At 48.9% G+C, this 8,714-nt stretch overlaps 1 pseudogene; it reads left to right on the plus strand.

Moving 5' to 3' along the window:
- The first annotated feature begins 1,673 nt into the window (after positions 1–1,673).
- Positions 1,674–8,360, plus strand: LOC122153199 (annotated as a pseudogene).
- Positions 8,361–8,714: the final 354 nt, after the last annotated feature.

Genomic DNA, 8,714 nt, shown 5'->3' on the forward strand with positions numbered 1-8,714 from the left:
GTAACATCCTGGAATTCACCGCTTTGAACATTAACACACGGGGCGAATTAGGGTGACCTTTCCCAGAGGTTAGATGACCTTTCTTCAGTTTCAGTGCACCTCCTGGCACACAGGCCAGGGCTTCTTGCTTTGGTCTTTCCAGATGCTCCTCAGACGTGGCCTGAGGTTTGTGAACAGTGCCACTGCCGGCGCCCTGCCAAGCCTGCTGCACTGCTGCCCGGCGGCCCCCAGGCTTTTCTCCCTTGGCATTGGGTTTCTCCCAGAACGAGGTGGTCTGCGCTGAAAGTTTTGGTCTCTTACGGCCTGACTGATGCAGGTTGTCTCGTGGACTCTGTAGCCCTTCTTTTCTGAGCAAGGTCTGTCAGCTCTCCTGTAGGAGACAGGTCCCATTCAGACCAAGTGCCCACATTTCAGGTGTGCTCTCACCTCCAGGGCTCTTCTGGCCAAGGTAGGAAGAGAATGTGCATGTTCTTCATGGTGAGAGCCAGCGCTCTGGACTGTGATGACCGACATCTGCTGAGTGACAATGCTGCGGGGACCGTTCCCAAGGGGGGCAGCAGATGGCATCAGAGGGTTGCTCCTCACTTGGGGTGCAGGGTTTTGCCAGTTTCCTTCAGAGGAATCATTTTGCAGCACATCCACATGTAATTTGGCCTGCGGAATCAACAGGCAGAGTCGTGGCTGTTAAAGCTCATCTGACCCCAACACGTGTCATTCTTTATGCCTTTGCTTTCCAGAGCTGTGTTCAGATGAGCCTGGGGACCACAGAATAGAGGCGGGCGTGGTATGTCAGGCAGAAGTGCCCCTTGAGCGACCACCCTCATTGCTCTGCAGCCTGGCAGAGGGCAGAGGAGCCATGGCCAGGGCAGCCGACGAAGGAGAGGTATGAGGCAAAGCTGGGCTCACAAACCCTGTAGCAAAACACCCCCTATCTGCAGTCAGTTTCTGTGGCAGAACCGAGGCAGCAGACTGCTTTCTTGGAAGCAGTCATGCTCTGGTGACTTTGCCTCGTTAGATGGCTCATCAAGAAGGCAAGCCTGAGAGCAATTTTTTTGTGTACCTCGTACAGTTTTAAGTCAAGCACTTAGCTGTGTTCCTGATGATAACGCCCTAAAAGAATACTCGCAAGGCTCTGAAATTCCAAAAAGTATCCTTCTACCTCAAAACCTAATAGTAGCGCACCTGCACCCGTGATTTCCAAGCTCTCAATATGAGTAATTCCCAATCAGGAGTAAGCAGAAAAGGAAAGCCTTTATTATTCATTCTTACTCAACCTCACACATTTGTTTTCTCAGTCTTGCCCTCTAAGGCTATAGTCAGATTTCCTGTTTGTTATAACAAACAGGGTAGAAAAACACCCATGAATGCTGGAAAGTGCAGAAAATCCTGGACCACCTTCCACTTGCCCCACGGCTAACTGTCATCTCTGTTTGCCACGCCAGTAAAGCCACGTGTCTGGAGATCAGGGCACACTAAAGCAGCAGGAAAGGCTTAGTCTGGCCACTCACCAGACGCTTGCCAGGCTTACCAAAAATAAAACCAGTACATCAAGGAAGAAGTTCCCCTCTAGCCCACAGGGGTTTTCCTACTGCACAGGTGCCATGCGAGCCTGCTTTCCAGAACTTTCTCCTGTGAATGCTTTTTGCGGAAATAGAGGTTGGAGGGACCAGGTGCTGCATATACTGATGTCCTCAGTCATTCTGTTGTTTGCCGAGTCGCTCCTCCAGATCAGAGAAGTGACAGCTAAAGCCTGAATGTTTCACAGGCGGCGTTGTCTCGGCAGGAACCTCGCGAACGCCAGCAGACACAACCGCTGCAGGCACGGGAGGAGAGCTCTCAGAAGTCGGCAGCCCGGGCATTTGCTCAGCAGGTCTTTGCTGAGCCTGACCTGGTCTTGAACAACCTTTGTGAGAGCAAGCGTTCTAATGACCCCATTGAGAGAGGTTTGTATTATTTTTTTTTTTTCTTTTTCACATGTGAGTGTAGCAATGTAACAGGCAGAAATAGCCATAAAACAGACTTGCCAGTCCTGTTCTGTGGTGTTATGTGTGACAAGGAGAAAGTGTTGGTTGCAGGTCTTGGGTAGGGTCTTCTGATGGAAGTGGGAGCTCTGGGGAACTCAGGCGTTTGGATTCCAGCACGTAGCAGGAGGTAATGAAGACAGGCAGGCATCCTACCTCCTGCAGAGGGCCATGAGAAGCTGGGAGGATGGGAACCCCGTCTCCTCGTCCGGTCCTTACTGCTGGATGCTGTGCGTGTCCCAGGTGGTGTGATGGGGGGGGATGTGCAGCCTCCTCCCAGTTCAAAGCTAAATGTGGCCCTGCAAATCCCAGCTGGATCCTTTCCCCAGTAAAGCAGGCAGGAGAAAGGACCTTTCCTCGGGCTGCTCCTGTGTGGACCCTGATATCTTTGGTGTGGTGTGAAACACCCACCCTGGTCTTAGAGAGGAGCCAGACACCGAGCTGTTGGGAGCTTTTCAAGCCAACCTGCTTCTCGGCATGCCCAGGCACATCCTCAGCTTCTTCCACTGACTTTAGACCTCATGGTCGTGGAGAGAATGAGACAGGGGCAGAGGGAGAATACAAAAACAACCTCGCAGGAGCAACCTCATATTAAATAGAATAGGAGCAGCATTAGTGCTTCCTGGGAACACACTGCTTATGCTGTTAAAGATGGGAAGTAGAGACATAGCTGTGAGTTAAAGATTTCTAGGATAAATTTATCTCAGTCTCTTAAACATGCAGGTCCTTCCAACAGTGAGCATTACAACTGAATTTGCTCCACTTTTCCAGCTGCTTCTAATGGCTTTGCTGGACCTTTTTACACAGTCAGGCCCTCTCTCTCCCTCTGGGCTCTCTAAATAAAGCCATCTACAGAGACAGCGTTCCAGTTATTCCTCTAGTTGCTGCAGCAGAGTGGTGAACATACATATTCATATTTTGGTCTCTTTCCCACGTGACAGGATGTTTTTGAAGACAAGGAAGCTCAGCAAATTTAGGTGCTTTACTTTTTGAGCACAAGCTGTCTCTGTCAGCACTGTTTTACTCACAGCTGTGTTTCACTGTGTGACTATATGCAAAACCCAGCATCAGGACTGATAGATGTATGTATACATATAACAAGGTCATGTTTATGCAGTAAGAAGAGCGGTAAGTTAAGTTCCATGGTATCTAGACTTTGGCAGCTATGAAATAGTGCTGAAGTTGCAAATACAAACAAGTTGCACAAAAAGACTAAACTTTCATAAGCTCGTATACATCCTGAGCTGTAGGAATCCTGTTCTTGTGGTCAGCTGGCAGCGTTCCTATCACAGATATTCCTTGACCTTTTTCCTTTTTCCCATACTGTAATCTTACCATTTAGATAGCCAATGGACAATAAAATGCACACGAGCAGGTTTGATCTTTATTCTTATAGCAGGAAAAATCTTCAACAGTCTAGTACAAGCAAAATGTTAATAGCAAGGCCAAGAGACCATCCAAAAAGGTATCCAACCACCTGTAATGGCCAGAAATAGCAGACTGGGATGCCATACACCAGGCGTGCATGTGGGGCTATTGTGTGACCCTGTGTAAGGAATGTATATGCTGTCTCAACACACATGTATACATGCATGACGTGGTGTTTCTGTGCTTGCATCCTGTCCCAGTAGAGCAAATATACCTAATCTGCTCTCCCCGTCAGCCCTCTGAATGCAGTGGGCTCTATGGTCACTGTGCTGTGTCATTATCCTTGCACACAGTGCAAAGAGCAGAGTTAAACGCGGGCCACTTCCACACCCAAACGTGGGTGCGATGGCTGCACCGCACGGGTGGGACAAAAGGATGTGTTTCTTGAGAAATGCTAACCTCTTTCATGGTTAACGCTGCTTCGGTGGGCTCTTCTGGGGCTTAAACGTGTGAGCTTTTGCAATCACATTGTCCCAGTGACAAAAACAGTCAACAGGCGTCCCTAGGGAGCTGTCAGCCGGGAGAGCGGCGTTAGGAGAGGTGAGAGGCCGTGTTCGGCTCCTGCCCGCACTGCTGCTAGGCACGGAGTTTCACCGCTTTGGTAGGGCGTTTCTAAGACAGAAGTCCCAATTACCCAGGAGCATATGTTGCAATTAATATTTTATGGATAGATGCCATGATGTTTTTCTTAGGGATGTTTACCAAATGGGAGAAAATATTTTTTAAACTCTCCTAGTACCAGTGCTGTTGAGCTCTGCTCTACACAGAGCTGGCTTGAGCATAAGTAACACACTTGGAACCAATATTAGCAGTGACTCCTTTAATTTTTAAAATGTTCTTGAAGAGCCTGTAAATAGCCACACACCTAATTTTAAGCAGAAGTAGTCTCCTGTGCTCAGTGTTAAGCTGGTGTGTAGCTGTTATCAGAATTGGGGCCAGATGGGTTAATTTATGCTTTGCAGACACATCGCTGGGTCTCAGATGCAGTTCACGCTCTCAGAAAGCTCAGCCTTTGGGGTGGTTCCATTTTCAGGCTCTGCTCACTCTTACCAGCCGTGCCTAGCTCGGCAGCCCTTCCCAGCACTACGCTGCAAGCCAGGCGGCTCAGGGAGAGGCTATTATTAAGCCTCGTTTCCTCAAAAAGCTTTTGATAGCGACATCTGGTTATGATGTGTTCTACTTAACCAGAGACGACTCTTGGCTAGGGCTCCTCTTCTCTGTGCCACAGCCAGGACGTGGCTTTGGAAAGCTGCTGGCATCTTTAAAGGGGTGGAATGCTATGGGGGCATGAACACCAGAGGTATGAAATCTGTACGATGTGTTTACCCGTTCAGGTCTTGATTGGAAAATTAGATTTGGGAGGACCGTGATACCAAGAAAGCATTTGGTATCTTAATCTCTTAGATGGGAATGTTTTGTTTATCAGGAAAAGACTGTTGCAGCTTCAGACATTGTGTCCCATGGGCATTTTGGTTCCCCAAGGAGGAGGGTCACTGACATCTGCATCTGTAGGAACGATATAAATACTCTGTGACACAAAGAGGGTTTGCTGCTTTCCCTCCCTTCCCTTGCAGACTTGCAGGTGGCTCTGATTTGGTTCCAGCTGTGGCCACTTGAGTCTGATCATCAGGGGTGTCGTACTGGTATGGAGTGGATTAGCGGTGGTGAAACTGGGCCCCTGGGATTACCCTTTGCAAGAGCTGGGCTGTGCATTTCAGCACTCAGCTCGGGCCGAGGAGTATCTGGGCTGGGCTGAACGAGAGGCACAGAGAAACAGGGGCTGATCCCAACACTGGCACATGGGGAGGCTGGGAAAGTGTTGAGTTAAATCCGAACACGGCTGATCCTCAGACCGCTGGCTAAGAGTTGCCAGAAGGTGAGGGTGGTTGGTGGATGTCTAACCCTCTTTAAGGCTGTGAAGACACGGGTCCCGGGTATGGAGGGGTGCAAGACATCCCCGCCGAGTCCTAACATGGCTTCTGTAGCATCAGGGGTTCGTGTCCAGATGTTTCTCCTGCTCCTCTGGAAGTGCCAGTTCTGAAGCCATGTTGAAAATCCAGTGCTTGCCCTTAGGGATGGTTGAAAATTCATGCAACTTCTAAAGTTCACCCAGCACACACAAAAGGATAATGCTTGTGATTCGCTGTTATTTTGAAAACAGTCTTTGCGTTCTACTTTCCATCATGTTTCCAGTCTTCCCTTTTCCCTTCCAGGGAGTGAAGCCAATTTCATCTCTTCAAGCAGCACAGGCACTATTTCAGCGCATCAAGTCCCCATGTCTGCTGCTGAAAGCAAAAGATCTTCTTTTTCTCTCGAGTAAGCACAGCATTTTTTTCCGGCATAGTGCAAGTGTTGCTAGTGCAGAGGTAGATGACTAGGTCTGGTCTTGCAGCTAATACATACACTATCAGTATTGTGAGTGTTAAAACAGTTTGGGTAACACTATGCTCTCAGGCAACACTTACACAGATAAGAACTGTGATACGAGAAAGAAACAAAAAAAGAGCTGTATTTGGAGGAAAAAAAAAAAAAAAGGAGGTTTTTTAGTTCTAAAAAGTTTTTGTTGTAAAAGTATTTTAAAGTTGAATGTCACATTTGATGGCATGGCACTGAAACCAAGGACAGCAGATAGTAAACTCTGCACGACAGCCACAAACCAGCTGTTTCCTCAGGGATGTTGATTTGCCAGAGGAGCCACTTGTGAGGACACTGGGGAGCCCCAAATGAGTCAAGCTTTGTGTCAGTCTATGGGAAGTCTTTCTTTTCGGCAGGACTGAAGACCTCTAGGAGTGATGTTCTGTGACGGTTCGGGTTTCTTCCCTTTCCAGGCGATCAGGGATATACATTTCTTGTGGTGACAACCACGGCATTGAGCCACAAAACCGAGAGCAGTACTTGAGTCATCTGCAGCAGAAAGAAGTTACAGTACAGCATTTGAAAACAAAGCTGAAGGAGTCTGAGAGCAAACTTCAAGAAAGGTATATTTCACTTTGGAAACCAGAGTTAGAATGATTTACTCAGGAGCGTTTTGGGGTGGGAATCCAGGACCTTTTTTCTCATTTTCTGACCATGTAAAGACTTCATGAAGAAATCTGAAATATGATCAGACTGATTAGTTGTTTCAGGTTTCATCGTGATGCTCAGTGCATACGTACCATGCGGCTTAGTTAAGAATACGGCTGTCTGTCTCTTTTCCCTATTTTTGAACTTGCCCAATAGAATATTTTTAAAGGGTAGTTTTTTACCAGTCTGATTTAGCACTGAGACCTTTTCTACATCAAGCGGTTTTTACCTGCAAGCATGTATTTGCTCCATCTCTTGTTCCACCTCGCTCAGAGACAGATGGCTACCAACGTCCCCCTTCTCCCCTAGCGAAAGAAAAGCTCTTACACACACCAGCGTGCCCACTGGTGGTTTTGCCCCTTGGGGACTGAATGGTTCACAACAGCCCTTTGTATGGACGCGAAGCGAGGCAGTGACACACAACCCAGGCGGGCACAGAGCGGGCTCTGCACGGAGCCCCAGGGCCAGAGGCCCAGGGAGCGCTTGGTCCCGCTCGCATCGCCCGACCTCCGCATCTGCGCGGGCTGGATCTCACGTGGGGGCCCCCTCTCCCCACTCCTCGCAGGCCAAGGCAGCAGCCCCTGGCCCCACGCGGGGCTGGGTGGGTGCAAAGCAAGGCGGGGGGCTGCAGCCCCGAGCCGTCCTGTGCCCGAGGCCCGTGTTGGCTCTGGCTGCAGGTGCCGAGCTGCTGGCAGGCACGGGGGACGCATCCGGGCAGCCGCTTCCCATCGCCTCCAGGGCGAGGCAGGAGGCCTGACGGCAAGCGCTGCACTCTTTCACTGACCGTCCACAGCACTGCCACTGCATTTTGCTTTTGCTGCAGGGAAACAGAAATAGAAGAGCTCAAGGCTCATCTGGCACGGATGAAGGAAGACTGGGTTGAGGAAGAGTGTAAGCATGTGGAGCTGGAGCTGCACTTCTGGGAAGCGAGAAGGGAAAGTCAGGAACTCCAGCAGGCTGTTGAAAGCATGAGAAACAGCTTGGCTGAGAAAGAGAAAAAATTTCAGAAATACTTCATAGACATAAGCATTGAAAACAGGAAACTGGAAGCTTTGCTGCAGGGCATGGGGATGGCTCAGAAGAGCTCTGTGAGAGATGAGCAGTGCCTGGAGTCCACGTGGGACTCAGAGGGGAAGCCGTTAGCGTTGTGTGCCACGATGCCATGCAGCCTCACCACGGAGGACCAAGCTCTGGAGGAGGTGGCAGGCAGTGGGCTGCTTCTTAATGAGGACACCGCTAACGGGACTGATTAATTTGAAGAGCATTTGACCACCACAACTTCTGGGTCGAGTGATCCAGCTCCCTCCAGTTCTGCTGTGTATCAAGAGATGCTTGAAAATGTTCTGGATGAAAAACCAACTTCTTCTCAGGAGGAGGAGAAAATCAGCAAGGTGATGGTGGAACAGGCCATCCTGACTGACCTGGTGCTGTAGAGCCTAGATGTGGAGTAGCTCATTGAGAACATCTTCAGAGCTTGAGATGCCTGCCCTCTAATCCCACCTGCTTCACTGAAGGAATTGGGTGAAATTTCTCTCGGAAGCGTCCGTGATTCTGCTACCCTAGTGGACTTAACTCCAAGTGATCCAAACTCTGCCGTCCTCTTGTCTCCTATGGAGGCTCCATGCAGGAAGGTGGAGCACAGAGTTAATAAAAACTGTTTTGTGAAAGAACTTGATTTTGCAAAACCTCATCATGCTGAAGCTTTTGGCTATGTCAATACCCTCTCTTGGGCAGCTTGAGTATTTCACTAGTCTTGTGCGTATACAGGGACTGTAACCGAAAATGTACATTGTTGGGAGCCTTGAAACATCTTACAATGATAAGTACAGGCGTGGATACGCTCTGAATATTAAGACCTGCCTCATCCTTGTGACGCCCAGGTTCTTAATTACTTGGGCTAGCCACAAAGATCCAGGACGGTTCCTTAAGCATTGTATTAAGGAAGGGAAGGGAAATCTAACAGACAAGTTGTCTCTGTCTCTCTCTCTTTCTCTCTTCTCCTTTCTTTAACAAAGTGTAACTAGCTCCAACTAAGCATGGGACTTGTTTACCTAGTTAAGAAGTTGCCATTGAGTATTTGTATCTAACCACTTGCCATGTCTTTTGTATTAATAAATTGTTAAATGGGTTGGCTGGTGGTGTTTCACCTCAATTCAGTATGAGGGTATCTCAAACTTGGTCGTAGGTCCCAAGGGGAGGGAG

The sequence above is a fragment of the Tyto alba genome, unplaced genomic scaffold (genome assembly GCF_018691265.1).
Source record: "Tyto alba isolate M040663 unplaced genomic scaffold, T.alba_DEE_v4.0 Super-Scaffold_16, whole genome shotgun sequence".
In the NCBI taxonomy this organism is placed as follows: domain Eukaryota; kingdom Metazoa; phylum Chordata; class Aves; order Strigiformes; family Tytonidae; genus Tyto; species Tyto alba.